This window comes from Schistocerca americana, chromosome 1 (genome assembly GCF_021461395.2).
Source record: "Schistocerca americana isolate TAMUIC-IGC-003095 chromosome 1, iqSchAmer2.1, whole genome shotgun sequence".
In the NCBI taxonomy this organism is placed as follows: domain Eukaryota; kingdom Metazoa; phylum Arthropoda; class Insecta; order Orthoptera; family Acrididae; genus Schistocerca; species Schistocerca americana.
The window spans coordinates 570,688,047-570,708,123 of NC_060119.1; positions in this window are offsets into that span (position 1 = coordinate 570,688,047).

A 20,077-nucleotide genomic window follows, 5' to 3' on the forward strand; every position below is an offset into this window, starting at 1 on the left:
AGTCAAGCAGTATATTGCTACCTCCTACGTACATCTCGCAAAGATACCATGAGGATAAAATCACAGAGATTAGAGCCCACACAGAGGCATACCGACAATCTTTCTTTCCACGAACAATACGAGACTGGAACAGAAGGGAGAAACGATAGAGGTATTCAAAGTACCCTCCGCCACACACCGTCAGGTGGCTTGCGGAGTGTGGATGTAGATGTAGATGTAGAGATGAAACACAACAAATTTTCTAGAAATCTCTTGAATAATTTCTGAGAAAGAGATAGATACATTATATTTTGCAAGTAAAACTTTTAAATTCTATAAAAATGTTGAATATAAAAGAAATACAAGGAACTTAACTATAAATGTGTTAATGCCATGTAAAACATGGTACAAAATTTCATGGCTGTGTCATCTAAAATGTGGATTTGGAGCATCTTTTAAATAGTGCGTGTTTTTTCCTGAACGTTCCCCGTTGAGGTCGGCGATTGTCCCTTATTTTCAAGGTCTCTTTGGTGTTATGTTTCAGCAAGATATCGCAAAACGGCATGTTGTACATCAATATGGGGTGTCTTCTATAGAAGCAATGCCCAGCATGAAAACATTTACCATCGGTAACTGAGGGACAGGCACTCCACCACTCACCAGCCAAAACGATTAATGAGATGTAGAATATGCGCTACCTCTCCTAAACTGAGTGTCACAGTTTTCGTATCCCAGGCGGCCTGAATGAAATGAGATTGCGTCCGTTAGCGTGCGAGATAAAAACTGATGGGCCACTAATGTTATTATTCAAAAATGGTTCAAATGGCTCTGAGCACTATGGGACTTAACATCTATGATCATGAGTCCCCTAGAACTTAGAACTACTTAAACGTAACTAACCTAAGGACATCACACAACACCCAGCCATCACGAGGCAGAGAAAATTCCTGACCCCGCCGGGAATCGAACCCGGGAACCCGGGCGTGGGAAGCGAAAACGCTACCACACGACCACGAGATGCGGGCTGTTATTATTCTACCCAGTATCAGATCGTGGGAAGGAATGGACTACGACCTCATTTGCAGGGAGGCACTGATTTGAATGGATGCTGGGGAAGGTGCTAGAAATCGCAACACAAATAAAGGTTTAGAAACTAACGCAAAGGGGTATACTCTGAAATTATCACAGAATAACGTATTCTTAACTGAGGGCAGTCTGCAATGACAAAGGCGTATCCACAGAACGACGTATAGAGGGAGCATAGACCTATATCTACACAAGTTTAGCTCGAGAACACTTCGGAGAGAGAATACTGAACCATGAGAGCAGGGCTTCGGCAACGGAAATGGAGTGGCAGATTTCAGTGAACCTTGCCGCAAGGCTGGCGCTGTTGCCCTCCCGTAGTATCGCAAAATACTCGCGACCGTCATACGACCGAAATGACGGTCAAATCCGAGCATCATTACTAGACTGTGCTCAAAGTAACGAACCGTTAACTAAACCGCAGCATGGCGGAACGTACCTATCGACAAGAGGCGGTCGCGGGCGAGACGGCGGGTGTCTGACCTTCCAAAAAGACGTTGCAGAATGCGCTGGAGCGGCGATGTTCAGAGGTTTTGTTAGATAGTCGGCGCCTCACACTTGTGTCCTGTGTCTGAGAGAAGTAGTTCTGGTGCCAGCTTGCTGGGTGGCCAATAGGCTAACTGGCGCCTGCTGGGGCATAGAACTCTCCGCTTCCTTTTTGCACCACAGTTTTCCTATGGCGACTGAGCCTCGACTGCTGGGGCGTTGGACTTTTCTGTATTCGTGAGCGCCTCAAGACCAAGAAGTCGCTCCTTTTAAACTTGAACCTTTTTAACGGTCGCCGTCGTATTTAACAATACATTAATTCCTCTCAAAATGACAGCAGCTGAAATCGGCTTACATATTTGGTGTTCTCTGATGCAGGGAATTATTATTACAAGATTTCTGTCGTTTCCGTAATTATTTAGGTTCCTTAATTCACGGTTGAATATTAAGACAAGTCGAAGAAAAACTGATACACGAATTACGGATAGAGCAGCGGTTTGTTTCTCATCAAAAGGTCCCGAATCTGTCACCTGATTTCATATTCATTAATGAATTCTCTGCACAACATTTGTTTTCGGACTTGCGCGGCTACCGAAGCGCTCGTAGCTGCATGTGACTTTCTTGGGGCCGTTCGTAACACGTTTTGTTGTAAATATAATATTGAAACAAATGGAATGACGAACTCGTATTTTTCATCAAAGCTCTGTTCGACACGATGACCAACAGCAATTGATACCAGAGGTGACTCGTCTAAATACTACATTTCACTCCGTGTACTGCTACGGTCGCAGGTTAGAATCCTGCCTCGGGCATGGATGTGTGTGATGTCCTTAGGTTAGTTAGCTTTAAGTAGTTCTAAGTTCTAGGGGACTGATGACCTAAGATGTTAAGTCCCATAGTGCTCAGAGCCATTTGAACCATTTGAACCAGAGTATTCTTTCTCCATTAACACTCGTAACCGTTAAACACTATAGAATGAGCAGACTTCAGTAACTGGGCAACACGATTTCTTATTTGCTTAATTTGGGTCTTTTTCCTGGACGAATTTCTCTGGAGGTGGTTTATGTTAAGGTGGTCCGTTGAAAGTGAATGACGGCGCAGCGCGAATCTCATATTCTCGATGGGAACAACTGTGACAAGAGGCCGCCGACAAAGGAAAAAAGGGCTCATTTGTCGGAACGACCTCTGTCGTTATCGTCTAGGGTGCAGCTTGCGTAACAATTTGTGAAATGGAGCGTAAACGGAGAGAGACGGCAGACAGGTAGTCAAGAGAGCGGAGAGACGCACGACACACACCTGACGGAGAAAACGCACCGAAAACGTTAGCCAGTGGGTAGACATTATCAAGTCATCCTTCAGATCAGTGCAAGTGGGGGAATGGGTTGACCACTATTCTTCTACAACATACTTTAATTGGCGTTAGAAACGGTTCTTCTAAAATTCTCCATTAGTTTGCCAAATACACAAACGTTCATTTGTGAAGTTTATGTTTTTGACAGTTGAAACATTCGTCCCATAGGACGCGTTAAAGGAGAGACAGAAAACAAAACAAGGAAATTACAGCTGTAGCGGTATTATCCACCTCTGATAACATCACATGCCTACACAACCATTGAAGGTTCAAATGTTCAAATGGCTCTGAGCACTATGGGACTTAACTTCTGAGGTCATTAGTCACCTAGAACTTAGAACTACTTAAACCTAACTAACCTAAGGACATCACACACATCCATGCCCGAGGCAAGATTCGAACCTGCGACCGTAGCGGTCTCGCGGTTCCACGCTGCAGCGCCTAGAACCGCACGGCCCCTTCGGCCGGCCATTGATGGTTCATTTTGTTTCCTCCTTCCCTTCTGGGTGCTTCACGGCTTTTATCTGGAGTGTAAACACATTTGGATCATGACTCTGGGATTTTAGAAATACATCTTTTATACAACTTTGTGGGAACGATAGAGAAATAAAAGAAAGAAAGGATATTTGGTTTCAACTTCTCGTCGACGATTGTAGACTGAACACAAGTTCGGGTTATACGACGATACATTAGGAAAACGGGCTTGTTGTTTTCAAACTAACATGTGGGTGTTGGCCTTACCTGAATTGTGGTATTCGCGAGGAGCCTATATCTGGATGGCCAGACAAGAATTTCAACATCGTTTATCCGGAATGCGAGTCACACCACACCGACAATGCCACATGCTCCGTGACTCACAGAAGACTCCGCATCTTCACCCCAACTTGTAACTGCTACTGCAAGTTTTCCACACAACCAAAACTTCGACAACGACGAAACGGAAGCTTCCCCGTCCATGCAATTAACACCACACATGCATGTCAATTTATGAGCCATCAACACCAGTAGCACAACTGAATTTATATGAAAATTCTATTTGTGAATATTCGGTAAAGACTTCAGCTGAAGGATCATTAGTAATAATAGGTTGGTTGGTTGGGTTGGGGAAGGAGACCAGACAGCGTGGTCATCGGTCTCATCGGATTAGGGAAGGATGGGGAAGGAAGTCGGCCGTGCCCTTTCAGAGGAACTATCCCGGGATTTGCCTGGAGTGAGTTAGAGAAATCACGGAAAACCTTAATCAGGATGGCCGGACGCGGGATTGAACCGTCGTCCTCCCGAATGCGAGTCCAGTGTCTAACCACTGCGCCACCTCGCTCGGTCTCAAAATAATATTCAAGTAAACATATTCACATAATTTTGGAAAGCGCGGGGAGCAGATGTGTGGGCATAGTATAAACTTAAAAATTTGAAATAGTATTGTAGAGAACGTGTTTAGTTGTATTCGTGTCGGATGAAATCTGGACAAGTTTGAGTATCACGTGACTGTTTTGTATTCAACAGAGAGAGAGAGAGAAAGAGAGAGAGAGAGAGAGAGAGAGAGAGAGAGAGAGAGAGAGAGTCATACAGAAATAAAGAGACAGAGAATATAATAGTCTTACATAGTGTGGTCATTGGAAGGTATGTAAATAAAGATGGATACCGAGAATTCCGAACTAGATCCGTGGAACAAAAGCAAACTCAGAAAGAACAAAAAGAAAATGTACGGAAAGAATTGAAGGAAATACTGCATGAGGCCATTAGAAACAATTCTCATAAGACAGCAATATATGGCACTAATTTTGTAACAGGCAGCTGGCAGAGCCGTAAACCCTTCGCCATACGATGTTTATTGCTGCTTAACAAGTTGAGTCAAATGAATATACAGCTCAACTTTGAATAATTTCTCGAACAATTATCAGGGGAAATCTAAAATAATGGTTAAAAAAGAATAGTTAGAATAGAAATGAAAGTACTCAGATAGTGATAAGGCGTCTATACGGTCGACTGCTGTAAACAGCTAAAACCTTTAATTCAGTAATGCAAAATCCTGTGAAATAGTTTTTTAAACATATCTGATGGGCCCAAATAAACTCTTTCCAGTTTACTAAGCTTAGGCTCATGCTAAGGTCAACAGATAATGGTATACGAGTAAACTGTAGTTCTCTGACACAGAGTTGTCATTTACCCAGAAAACATAAGGCTGAGGCAATCATCTTGACAGATTGCAGTATTTTCGTTAATGAACAGACTATTGCTAACATCAGAAATACTGACTTCTTTCGTTCTGTTACACTGTGAGAAACTATATACTTCGCGGTGCGTGTACTACTATAGATTTTTTAAATTGTTTTTTCGTTTTATCCTTATAAGAATCGCCTAACAGAAACAGATAACAGTGTAACCAATGCAGTTTTCGTGGGTTCTCACAGCCAACATTAATTAACCCAACTAAATAGAACAATTGTATACTGATGGCCTCCAATGGTGTCAGTATGATGACTTTCTGTTAAAAAATCTCCAGCGTTTTTGCGCTTTTCCTTTAATAGCACACAAGTTATAACACTAAAAGCGTCAACTACAGAATGCCTTTACATACCGATATATAGTTTCCCGTCATTTGATTATAACAAGTCGTAGCTAAAACAACGCGTTTTCCAGATAATTTCAACTTGCTGATGGTTTACTTAGAGTCACACCACGCACTCTGTGAGAAAGAAAACCCACCAAACAGGATAGCGGTTCCTCAGGATAGATTCATTAGTCCGATGTGCTATCAGTGGTATTCAAAGTAATCTTCTATAGCACTACACTTCCAGGCATCAGTCCTGCGAGATCGGCCGTCTTTATCGTCCAAGTTTCTGTTGCATAGGTCGCGACAGAGAAGACTGGATTTCGGTCGCGAGTGGGCTTTATGTTGCCAATGATGGAGATGTCCTTCCAGAAGCGAGCAAGTTTTGCTGTTGAATTTCTAGCAGTCCAAATGCACCTGCAGATCTCAGGCTTGATATCTCCAGTATCAGTGCTAACAGATGCTTACTGGTCGATGTGATTGACGATTTCGTAACCAGCAGTTCTTGTGAGGTCATATCTGTTGTCATTAGGGCAATCCACAATCATCACTCTGTTCTTTTTATAGTTGATTTCAAGACCATATTCTCTGCTTCGTTCTGCCAATCTTCGTATGATGGTTTCCGTGTGACGTTCATCTGTTGCAATTATTAGAGCCTTATCTGCATACCTGAGAGAGAACGCCACCTTGTCTTATGCCGGCGTTAGTAAAAGAGTTGTCTGAGAAGATGTTACTGATTGTTACTGTAGCTGTGTTCGGCAAGCGCATTTGCCAGGTCAGGTACACCAGATATCTCGGCGCACCCATCACGATGAGGATAATACATAGCTTTTGGCCGTTTCACCTTGTCGATAGCTTGTAATCCACGAAGCACATGAACTTCTTGATATTATATTCCCTTGTCTTCTCTATGAGTCACCGGATAACCATCTACTCAGAAGGGTTTCCTTGTCTGGAATAAATCCAGTTTGTTCATCTGATGTTTTCGGAAGTAAAAAGATCCTAAGCCTCGCATTCAATATAGTGACCGTGATTTTACTGGTACGTAAGGTAAGGGCTGTCATTCGATAGCTCATACAGTCAAGTGGAAAACCTTTCTGAACAGTGGCATGAACATGGAGTGGCACCATTGGTGTGCCCAATTGCTAGACATCCAGAACTTCTGACATAGCCTATGCAGGATATACACACCCAGGTTACCCCTATTCTTTAGGACTTCATCCGCTATTCCATCGTGGTGTGGAGTTCTCTGATTCCAAAACTTTTTCAGTGAACGTTCCACTTCTTTTCTAAGGATCGCTGGGTCAGTAGCTGTTACGTTCTGGTACCCTAACATTGGTTGTGAGTTCTCAGCAAACAGATTGATGCAGCTTCTCTCCATACTTTGGCAATATCTTTCGCGTTTGTGATGATATTCCCTTGGTCATATTTAATAAACTGAGTTCTGGGTGCCAAGTATTATACCTTTTCGAATATTTCTGAGCTGTGATTCTCCATCGCATGCGCCTCTAGAGCTATGTAACTTTTCTATATATGGTCATTCTCGTCTTTCCTACAAGCGTGTTTATTTTCATTATTCCATCGTCAAATGTAAACGTATTTTGGAAATTAGTAATGATTAGTGTGAGTAATTTATTGACAGAATTTACAGAAATTTGAGATTTGAAATTTAGGTAGATGAATTGACTGGTTCTATAAACTTTGCGCGGATTCTGACATTTTTTAGGTACAGTTATGCTGTGAATGTACGCAAAGATCCATTACTTTGTTGGCCGTTAGTGAGACAAGTTATGGGTAGGATGAAAGAAGAAACTGTTTAGCGAGAAGATTTTTTTAAAAAGAAGTTTGTGACGCTGCTGATTAGTTGTACCTCGCTATGCGACTTTTGAAAACTGCATTGTGTGCTGTACTGACCGGGACTGTCTGGGAGCAGTACGGGGCAGGTGTACGCGGAATTCTGTGTTCGCTAGAATTCCCCGCTGGTGAGCCAGCCATATACGCTTGAAGCATCCTGTGGATGAATGGCGGTGTCTCGAGATGTTCCCAGAAATTCTCGAACGCGTGAACTAAGCTACGCGAGACAGCTGACTGAGAGGGCTGTTCTCTACCTGGCGGTATAGCTAACCATCTTTCTGCTGTGTGCTGTATCTAGGGTACACTCGGTGTGATGTAATACCTAAATAGATAATGAACAAATAAATATTACATTACAGTATATTCAAATATTAAAACTGCGTGAGTGTATAAAACAGAAATTTTCTACAGTTGGAGACTGAGAAAGAAAGATTCCACCTTTGCTGAAGAAGGTCTGAATTAACGCCATTCATGTGATGTGATGTTCTTCATAAAGGAACTAAAGGGAGAAAACTAACATTACTTGAATCTAGAGTACAGCACGCAACGCTAGATTTAGTAAAATTTCTCTTCCTTCATTCTGTTAGCAGTGTGAGCGGATACTGCATTGGCGGGCGCCTCGCTTCCTTCTTTAAAGCCTCATTCTGACAAGGGAATCGGATGGGTTGTGTCTGAAACCGGACGCTCTTCTGGATTCTGTATTATCTGCGCGAGTTCTGAGTTGGTGCTCTTTAACTTTGTTATCTTCTTCGTCACGGAAGAGTTTCTTTCTCTACTTTCTTTATCTTCTGCCTGAGAAAGTCTATCTACTCCACTCTAAACCTTTTCCTAGACCCCGTATATAAGTTTATTCATTGCTTTGAATGTGGAATCTATTTCATCCAGCTTCTTCAAAACTTTTTATCCTCTCTCATCTGTCTTCATCTACCTTTTTCCTGTCGGCTTCTGCTTTTTCGAACTTTAACTCTGTCGACATTTGCGTTTTTACTTTCAGCTTCTGCTTTTTCGTCCATTTTTTGATCCATCGCGGTATGTCCCACGTACCTGCAGAGGTAGATTTGCTGGCTGCTTTATTATTTTCATTCTTGTTTGATTGTTCGGCAGTAATAGCTTGCCTAAGCATAACGTCCTCCACAGTGTTAGGTTGGCTTTCTCTTTCTGCTACTTCTTCCATTGGAGGCTCTGTGGCAGTGGATTCAGATTCTAATGGACTCTCATCTCGCGTAATATTTCTTGCTTCCCGAGATCGAGCCTTATTTACGAGGTCCATCCGTCACCAAATACAAATGGGCGTTCACTCACTACAATCACTATAATCCTTAAGCGAACAAGAAAGGAAATAATCTTAAAGGTCCCCACATGCTGAATAATCAATCATCACACGTGAAGTGAACAATATCATTAAAAAATATACTCAAAAATAATAGAAGGAAATTATAATTAAGAAAGCTGCAACTGCTGAAAAAGTGCCATGTAGAGAAGACTCTGTAGCCCCCGTGGAAGCACGCAGAACAGATCGTGCTTTCGATGAGAAATGTGATGTTGTTTAATGCGGAGAAGTATATGTGAATACATGGTTAATTCAAGTCGGAAACAGTTTGCCGAGTCATGGGCCCGTTCACTGGAAAATTGAATTCACGTGCAGTCACCTATGCGATGAAGCATTTTCCAAGGTTGGATTAGCCGTGCAGAGTGCTTACGTTCGGGAATTCAAAGGTGAATTAATGAAGCTTATTAGTCTGTGGCAGAGCAGAATAGGGTGCCGATATGCATAATTAAGGCTCCGGCCCCCCCTCCCCCCGCCCCCCAGCCCTCAGAGGCGACGCGTTTCACATCCTATGCTGCGTATTTTGATGAGACAATAAAGTGAAACCAGCATCTGGATAACCCGTCAACAAGTAGGAAACTGATACAATTATTCATCAGTTTGATACCAACAGACCACAAGGACCACAAGTGGTGACTAATTGGTGTACAGAAGTCAGACCTAGAGGCGTTTAGGCTGATTTTGTTTGATATCGACGAATATGAGCGAGAAGAACATAATTCCAGAAGTGTCCTGTTTTAAGGATTAAGATGGGAAAACAAAAAATACGAGTATCTGCTGTACTGGGTCCAGGTAGTATCGTACACGGGATATCAGAAACTTTATTAAAAAAATAAAAAAAAAACAACCAGACCAATGGGCTCACTTTCTTCTGCAAAGAAGCCATGCGAGCAGTGCCATTTAAGGTAAAACCACTGAAATAACGAAGCAGGTGAGGTTCTCTTTCAGTTGGAAGCGTATAACGTTTGTCATCGACGCATTAATCATCTCACATTTGACAATTAACGTCACACTCGGTATAGATAGAGTTCCTGTGTCAGTGTGCTACTATGATAGATATGAACCGAGGCTCGGTTACACTGGCTTCTGGAGACAACAGCATCACCTTGTATTTCAGCGGACGGGAAAGCAAGTGCAGTATACCTCGCTCCATGACACCTTCAACGAAATATTGCGCTGCTGAAACATCTCTCTCCCGTATTCACGCAGGACAGCACCACATTTAATCTCTAGAGCAAGATAGGTGTAAGAACAAAGGATGAAGATGCCTGGCGTAGGGGTGATTGAGCGTGCTAGTAGTAGTTACTGCAGCCCTCTGCATATTGACCAAAAAAGGATGGATCGATCTGGGTGGCGTCTGAATCTCGCAAATTAAATATAATTATTTTGCCCGAGACGGATTGTCCCGAGAGTCTCGAAGCATTACTGAAGTTTTTCCACAAAAAGAAGATCTGCTCTTCAGTGTGTTTATGAATGTGTTTTGGCAGACCCAAGCTGCACTGCCTTCCTGCATCACGCGAGGTGTTTCCAATTTAAGAAAGTTCCGTTCGGGATGTCAACTCTCTCTTAGGTATTCATAAACGGACCTCTAAAAGAAGAGATCAAAGAATTCATCACAGAATATATCGGCGATATGTGTTTGTTGTCGCAACCTGCGACCAACATAACGACGAAGCCAGATAACTACGGCAAGTTATGTAAGAAATAGGTCTCACGGTAACTTTGGAGTAATTAATTTCTGGGAAGTCACAAATAGATTTTCGATGTCATCGAATATCGACATTTGGTGTACGTCCGAACGAAGATAAGGTGAGGACAATCAAAGTATTCCGCACACGACCGACTAAGAAGTAGCTAAGGAATCCAGTAGGTGTTGTACATTTTTACCGTAAATTTCTAGATAATGACGTTCTAGCATCAGCTAGACTATGTACCCTCACGGATAAGAATACACTCTGGAAGTGGGGCGAGGAAGCGGAGAGAATTTTTGCTGTTGAGCCAGTGCTCGCGAAAGCGCCCATTCTAGCCTACCCAGATTTGAGTTTACGTTCCTGTGTAGCAGCAGACTGTAGCAGAACAGGTGTAGGTGTAGAAATCTTTCGGGAGGTAGAAGTTGATGGTGCAGAACAACTGCGTTCGGCAGTAGAGTGTTCAGTAAGAGTGATCGGAACCACTCCGCTACAGAATTTGAGGCGCTGGTGGTCGTGTACGCTTTCACAAAATTTAGGCATTATCTCTACGGGAGAACTACGATAGCGTAGACCGATCATAAAGCCCAAGAATTCCTCATAATGTCCCAGCTGACGCATGACAGGCTTTAACGCTGGGCGTTCTACCTGCAAGAGTTCTCTTTCGAGATAAGACACATTACGGGTACAGATACTATTGTGGCCGACACTTTGTCTCGCTCGCTCATCGGCCTAACCAAAGGCACTGAAGAGTAGATTCATGAGAATAGCTTTGGTATCCTATACATCAAGGGTGTTCATACTGAAAATTACATTCGAGATGCCGTTCAGAACATGGGAACAAGGTAAGGATGAAGTTCTGAAAGACGTCAAGAAAAAAAAGGACAAAGTTTTTCCGGCAATCAGGCAGTTCTATATGCTCCACAGCAAGGACCTAAACAACTCGACGTGGGCGGTATGTATACCAGAAGATGGTAATGCAGAAACTGGTATGGTACACCCACCTTAAAAATGTTCAAATGTGTGTGAAATATTATAGGACTTAACTGCTAAGGTCATCAGTCCCTAAGCTTACACACTACTTAACCTAAATTATCCTAAGGACAAACACATACAACCATGCCCGAGAGAGGACTCGAACCTCCGCCGGGACCAGCCTCACAGTCCATGACTGCAGCGCCCTAGACCGCTCGGCTAATCCCGCGCGGCACACCCACCTCAGTTAAGCTTACTATGGACCTGGGAAATGTGTCAGCAAATTAAAGGAATCGGTATACTTTAATAGTATAGACAGGTGGGTGAAGAAGTTACTGGCATCCTGTATAAAATGTTAGAAGGCGAAACAGTCATGGACTAAGTTAGCCATCCCCTCTTCCCCGCTAATACCATGGACGTTAAGGGAATACACTGCCGTAGACTTGTAGAGTCCCGTTGTGAAGACAAACAGGAGGTATGTGGACATCACCGTAACTGTGGAAATCGTCTTAAAGTACGTAATCCTCATACCGACAAAAACTGTGACTGAGAAATCTGTCTTTAAGGCTTTCACAACAGACTTCTTAGCTGTGGTAGGGATTGTGAAACGTACTAAAAGACAATAGTCAGGCAGAGAACTAAATGTATCTATATCGTCCGGTACCACCCTCGATCAAATTATGCAGAAAGGGTCAGGCAAGAAATAGGTACACTATCATACATCGACCGCAACAAAAGGCATGACACTTACGGCTCATGTTTTGACCTTATAATGAATCAGCTGCCTCACGGATCAACGAAAAATTTGCCAACTAAAGTATTGCTGAACTATGATGTAGAAGACCGGATACGTGAGAAGGATCCCTTTCCGCTGCAGCAGCCAGCATTGCATAAGCGTATTGTCGAGAAAGCTATTGTGAACATTAAAAAAGCGGCGCTCCAACGACAGTGGAGAAGTGAGAAATATACCAAACAGCGTTTTTTGTTTCTTGCGCAGAAAGTCCTAGTGAGAAATCACCGCTTGTCTTGCAAAGCGAAGGATAAGACTCGCAGACTGTATGTTTGTCCAAACGGCGTGAAGCAAGGGGTCTTCGTAAATGAGACCATGTTGAAAACTCTATGGACAAAAAAATCATTGGGACGAACCACTTCTCAAACATGAAGCCATGTATACAGCAGAATTAAGTTACCTTTAAAATAAGATGTAAATGTGTATTTTTGCTTAGCCATAAGTTGTACAAAGCAGTAGATACAGTTTTCCATTCGTTTTGTTATTCAGTGTTTGCAGTGTTTTTGCTTTTGGGTGGGGTTGCTCTGTGGGTGCAGTTGTTTGTTTGATTTTTGCGGGAGTCTAGCCTGTTTTTCGTCTGTTGTAAATGTTAAGTGAAGTGGCAAGCCACGAAAAATAAAACACCCCTCCCCCCCCCCCCCCCCCCAAAAAAAAGAAGAGAGATTGTACTACTGATGTTTGAACCATTTGTAGATAATGAATCTGCAGAATTTTTCTTTCTTTTGTGGGAGAGATGTTTCCAGCCACGTTTTATGAGAAGTGTGGGGAGCCGCCTGGCCTGGGAGTTCTTACACTCACACCATTGCTCACCCTAAGTTTAACAATTAATTGCACTGAAGGTAAAGTTAAAATTGTTACCCTCTGGAGCTCTGCTTTCATTTTATGGGTCAAGCACAAGGACTGATTAAGTTAAAAGAGAAAGGAGGTCACCTAATGTTAGTATTTGGGGCAAACAGGATTTATTTGGTTTTGCCAGCTGTTTCAAGATTTCATTCTGTTTGGTTTGATTCATCTAATCAGTAACAGATTAAAAATGTCAAAAAGTAAATCTCTTTTTTTTGTCACGGTTGTGCCTTCAACTCAGTCTATATCACAGGTTTAAAGTTGGGGTTGTAGAAAGGAAAGAGACGGTGGTGGCGCTTAGACGAGTTTTCTGCGTGTTTCAGGAAGCTACGGCATTCAGCAACAGCTGGAAGAGAGGCTTTCCACGACACTTGTTTTGATGATCAGCGGACAATGGTGACCACCGTGTGGGCTGTTTTCTTGGGTCTTAATCCCAAACGGGAGCCAGGGAGAGACAAGTGTTGCCTCATGCATGTGCGCCCCACAAACCCGTTGGTGCAGGGCTGTTTCTAAGCGACCAGCTCCCTTCTTCTCGAAGCCTCTTCAGGGAAACGAACTGGTTTGCCATACGGTCACTATCTATGGTCATGAACTCACTGAAACAGTCTTTTAGAAAAGACGCTCAAAACCTACACATTTCGTTAATTCCACACTCCAACCTGACATGAATAACACGTCAAATAACCTAACCATTTTTTTCATAATTCGTTCTAGTATATAATGTTTTCAATTGTAAAGAGCCTATGGCTATCGTATTAATTTCCGTTTAGCCAGTAAATTCGCCAATTTTAACTGAGCACTAAGATTCCCCCTTTTTCTAATGAGAAAATTTTTAATGAGTTATGTTTTTAATTTAGTGCGGAAGGGCACAATCCTCTGTAACCTTATTATGATCTAGGGGCAAAGATCCTACGTATGATTCAGTGTTTTGCTAAATATTGCTCGCAATACCAGAAAAGGTGTAGATGACACTTTAGTTTGTAATATTAATGTATTGTAGGAACTGTGTTTCCAACAGTAAATTCTTTTGCTCACATAAGACTGTCTGCGTGGTCGAATCTGTGCAAATGACACTCTGTTTTAAATTTTTTTCTTGTACAGGGACTGTTTCTGACTGTTTAAGTTAATTTTTTTCGCTTGACGGAAGACTGCTAGAAGTTCTTTACAGTTAGGACCTTGTGTTCAGATGCGAACTTAACTTTGCCGAGTTCCTGGTTGCTTATCTTTCACCCAGCCAAGGCGATCGAGAATGTGTTGCAAGGGAGATTTATTATTTCGAATTTCAGGGAGACCAGGGGGTGATACGACGACACTGATTAGTCACATGTCGCTATGCGACTTTTAATAATTGCATTACGTGTTGTACTGACCGGGACTTGCTAGGAGGAGAACAGGGCAGGTATAAGCGAAATTAGTGTTCGACAAAATTCCCCGATGGTGGGACGAGATGTATGTGGCTACCCGTACGCTAGAGGCTTCCTATAATTGAAGAGAGGTATCTCGAGTGTTCCCAGAATTTTTCGCATGGGCGGGTTAAGCCGCGTGAGACAGCCGGCCGAGAGGGTTCTTCTCGGGCCGGCTGTATCGCTAGCACCTGTCTGCTGCGTGCTGTGCTGTTCTTCGGGTGGCTCCTGAAGACCTTGAGAAACGCAGCTGGGCGTTTTCTGGAGGCACAGCAGAGGGAAGCCACCGCCACATTTTCACACACAGTGAGGAAAACGAGCGAGTTTTTGCACAGTAAACATGCAGCCAATTACGAAAGAGAGCACTACCTATTGCCAACTCGCGGTTAGTCTACGGCAATACAACAGTCGCGAACTAGGAAGTTTAGACAAGCCTTCCCCGAAAAGTGGTGTAGCGTGGTAAAGCCGGAGATTGCCTTTCTCTGTGTGTGAGAGCAGAGAAAAGGTCGTTGGTGAGGGGTTGGAGGGCAGGCAGGTTGCTGGACTGTCCTGTCTGTACGGTGACGTCTTTTTCACAGAGGTTACGAGCGGTGTAAAAATCCAGCGTGGCGCTTCTTGTTACTGTTATGAGTATCACGATTAGCGTTCGCAGTACTTGGAATTTGCACAGCTCTCAACTTCAAAGTGTTTTCCGCAACTTGCGTTGTTGCTATTTGTTCAGAGTTTGTATTACGAAGCTCGTGTTCTGAATTATACATTTGTGAGCTGCCCAGGCTTTGGTAAGTAGTTTGGCCAAGAAGTTAACAGTTTTCCAAGCAGATTTCAGGTGCCTTCTGCTTTCAAATGTTGATTCTGAAATGCCTTTATAATTTATTTCCCTAGAAAATAGGATTTCACCATTGCCCTGCATGCTCATAGGCTTTAATTGGTTGAGATCCTTTATTTGCCAACACTTGATATGTGTATGAAATTAATTTGAGTCAATAAATTCACAGTCATCTTAATGATTATTTTCATTAGTGCTGTCCTACAACTAGTTTGACTAAGCGAGCCTTCCTTCAATAAAAACAAATAAGGTCTAATGCTTTCAGATCTCTGAATTGCGTGCTCATTCTGTCAGTGTTGCAGAGTTAAACAGGTGCCACTGCTTGGAACAATACTGATTAGCCGGGGGATGACAATTGCTTCATTTCTGGTTTATGTCAATATTTTATTAATTTTCGTATTAATAAATTGAAATTCTTCTGCTTGTGCACGTAGCAGAGAGATTGTTCCACCTTTTCAGTATTGTTCTTTGGTGTGACAGTTTGACAAGGTACTAATTTGTTGGTGAAATTAACGTGTACAGAGTTGTAGGGCTGCACTAATTACTGCTGAACTTCGAGCGTCTCACACGCTCTGCTATTTGGCTTATAAGGTGTGAATTTGGTGGTAAATTTAATTATGCTTTGAGTTCACGAGTGTGGCAGGCAGGCTGCACTGACCTCTGCTGAACCCTGTGTCACTGCGAACACACACACACACACACACACACACACACACACACACACACACACAAACACGCACGCACACACGCGCACAAAAAACGATGTGGGAATTCTCAAGTTAACAATGATTCAACGAGAAACGTTTGCGCTTAAGACTTCCTTGATTCTAATTTTGACTTCAGGGTGTATGGTGATCCACGATTGGCCTTTGATCATATAGCGACGCCGTAATTTCGCATTATACTTTACCTTTTTGCAATGCAGATGATAAACGGTACTCATTGGACAAATATATAGTACTAGAACTGACATGTTGCCGGCCGGAGTGGCCGAGCGGTCTTAGGCGCCACAGTCTGGAACCGCACGACCGCTGCAGTCGCAGGTTCGAATCCTGCCTCGGGCATGGGTGTGTGTGATGTCCTTAGGTTAGTTGGGTTTAGGTAGTTCTAAGTTCTAGGGGGCTGATGACCTCAGAAGTCAAGTCCCATAGTGCTCAGAGCCTCTTGAACAATTTTATGATTACATTTTCACGCAATTTGGGTGCATAGATCCTGAGAAATCAGTACCCAGAACAACCACCTCTGGCCGTAATAACGGCCCTGATACGCCCCGGCATTGAGTCAAACAGAGCTTGGGTGGCATGTATAGGTACAGCTGCCCATGCAGCTTCACCACGATACCACAATTCATAAAGAGTAGTGACTGGCGTATTGTGACGAGCCAGTTGCTCGGCCACCATTGACAAGACGTTTTCAACTGGTGAGAGATCTGGAAAATGTGCTGGCCAGGGCAGCAGTCGAACATTTTCTGTATCCAGAAAGGCCCGCACAGGACCTGCAACATACGGTCGTGCATTATCCTGCTGAAATGTAGGGTTTCGCAGGGATCGTATAAAGGGTAGAGCCACGGGTCATAACACATCTGAAATATAACGTCCACTGTTCAAAGTGCCGTCAATGCGAACAAGAGGTGACCGAGACGTGTAACCAACGGCACCCCACACCATCACGCCGGGTGATATGCCAGTATGGGGATGACGAATACACGCTTCCAATGTGCGTTCACCGCGATGCCGCCAAACACGGATGCGACCATCATGATGCTGTAAACAGAACCTGGATTCATCCGAAAAAATGACGTTTTGCCATTCGTGCACCCAGGTTCGTTGTTGAGTACACCATCGCAGGCGCTCCTGTCTGTGATGCAGCGTCAAGGGTAACCGCAGCCATGGTCTCCGAGCTGATAGTCCATGCTGCTGCAAACGTCGTCGAACTGTTCGTGCAGATGGTTGTTGTCTTGCAAACGTCCCCATCTGTTGACTCAGGGATCGAGACGTGTCTGCACGATACGTTACAGCCATGCGGATAAGATGCCTGTCATCTTGACTGCTAGTGATGCGAGGCCGTTAGGATCCAGCACGGCGTTCCGTATTACCCTCCTGAACCCACCGATTCCATATTCTGCTAACAGTAATTGGATCTCGACCAAAGCGAGCAGGAATGTCGCGATAGGATAAACCGCAATCGCGATAGGCTACAATCCGACCTTTATCAAAGTGGGAAACTTGATGGTTCGCATTTCTCCTCCTTACACGACGCATCACAACAACGTTTCACCAGGCAGCGCCGGTCAACTGCTGTTTGTGTATGAGAAATCGGTTGGAAACTTTCCTCATGTCAGCACGTTGTAGGTGTCGCCACCGGGGCCAACCTTGTGTGAATATTCTGAAAAGCTAATAATTTGCATATCACTGCATCTTCTTCCTGTCGGTTAAATTTCGCGTCTATAGCACGTCATCTTCGTGGTGTAGCAATTTTAATGGCCAGTAGTGTATAGAGCTTTTTTGCTTTGGCGTCTCCAGCCACAACACCGATCACATCCTCTAGTTTTTAACATGCAGAATTTCATTTAAGCTGTTGTTTACCCCTCAATAATTGTGAGATTCTAAAACGATGAATAATATTAATTGCAATAATTACGTTGTCTTGGTAGCTTCCAAGCAATCTGCTGCACTGGTACTTACAATTAGCACTGCACGGTTAACTGTCAGCTAATAAAATGTTGAGTAATTGATAACATTTGGACAGTTTATTGTTAACAACCTGATTCTTTATTTAACTGCATATGGTTACTCAAATAAATTATTTCTTCAGTGCCATACCAAAAGTCACCCTACTGTTGACAAAACTGAACTATTAGTCTACACACAGAATGTGAAATAAACCCAACATGGATCTGCTGACCTTCCCTCCTCTTAAGTATTGCTATCACTTGTGAAGAAGTAGATTACACACACACACACACACACACACACACACACACACACACACACTGACGGATACATTCAGACATACCACACGTACAGTGCACAAATCCCTTATGGAAATCAACTATTGGTATATGTGTATTATAAACAGTTCACGTATGCAGAAATCAATATTACATCTATGTTTATTAGCAATTATAGGTGATGAATGTTTGTAATATGTAAGGCTGCTTGTTTTTTGTACAATATTTTAAAACAAATATGTGTTTATTTTTATATACTCCCTTTGCTAAAGCGTTATTTTCAACAACTCATCGTCCAATGTTAACAAATTGCTACAGTCCCTACGATTTCGACTGTAAAATCTCTGGTTAGGAAGCTAGTTCACTTCCTCAAAATGCTTGCTGTTTTTAAATAATTTAACAGCAACGTTAAATACGCTACCTAACTGCACTGGGTTTGATAGAGTTGACATAGATTACATTTTCGTTCACTGTGCTTTGTTATTGTTTTAGTTCCATGACTAGCAATTTGTTTATCGTAGCTGCCCGGCTTCCTGATGTTAACAGCTGCGGTCGGTTGCTGTGTGATTCCTGGTCTCCTGATTCCTGGTCTCCTCATTTGTGCAGCAGATCGTCACTGTCTTCTACACGTGATTGCCCTTGCCAAATTTCGTTGTGTAACCAAAATCTTGCTCCGTAATGCAGTCCATTTGTAACACAATAGCTTAGGCATTACATACCTTTTGTTGATTCATTTAGCTTTCTATTTTGTTCAACATCCCATTGTTGAACTTCTGTAATTAGTGTACGATTAATTCGATACTGTAATGAAGTATAATCTCTGTAATGATATGTTTTGTCTTTCTTACATAATCTCTTGGGTTATCTTTGAGGATGAATAATTTTGTTTAAAAGATTTTTATAGAAATGTCAACAGGTGCGAAGGTTCTGTCTTATTTAAAATGTTTGTTTGCTGTTATGTAAACTGCTGACCTTCACTTAGGGTTCTTAGTTATTTTGTATGCAAAAGGTGTTGTGGTTCCCCTCGGGAACGGAACTCTGTAGCGCGCGCAAGTTGTGGTTGGCCTAGGTAGAAAAGGTGGAATTGAGAGTCAGTCGGGAACGATCTACCAAACTATCAACTGCTCATATAAAAGTTGTATATTGTGCTGGTGCCGAGAGAGGCTTTCCGTGCCGCTTTCCAACGCCTCGGATGGATGGATAAAGAGCTGGAATTATTCTGGAATTGGTATCCATAATCGCCACCAAGAAATGACAGAGTCCAGCAATTCTACTGGCAAATCCACCTACCAACATGCAATCGCCACCACATTGCACAATCCCTGTAATGGAACAATATAGTAATGTACAGTGAAGGATCAGCTTATTGGATGTCGTGGTGTGCTCAAATATAAGGTAATTTATAACTGAATTTATGTACCTACCGTGATTTATCCTCAGTCACATATCCACTTAAGGTCCCTCTCACGCGAAAGTGCTTACCGAGTGTCCTTTATTGAAAGAAAGTTAAAGTTAATGTGGCAAGAGAGTGAGCTAAAGTACATGATGCTTGCTGAAAATAATTTTTATATTAAAACTGCTTATTAATATGTTGTTGCCAATTTCAAAATTAAAAGTTCTTAAAACTGAAGATGGTAAAGTTTTGCTTAGTAAATGATCACATTGCTGCTTGTAGCAAGCCGCAAAAAGGCGAGTCAGTTTCTTACAGATATGTCAAGTTGTGTTTTACTGCAGTAAGAGTTGAGAACTAATACCTTGTTTCTTTAGTGTATTTAAAGTGTGTTTAGTATGTTCTGCTACAGTGGTCAAGATTAAGGGCCCCCCTCCACTGAAAGTAGTTCAAATGCACAAAGTTACTTAATTACAGCAAGTTTGAATTACTCTTCCTATTCAAGTGAACTTCGGTACAATATTGGACTCGCCTTGTGTATTAAAAGTGCATATTAATGGTGTGACAGTATCAACAGTTAG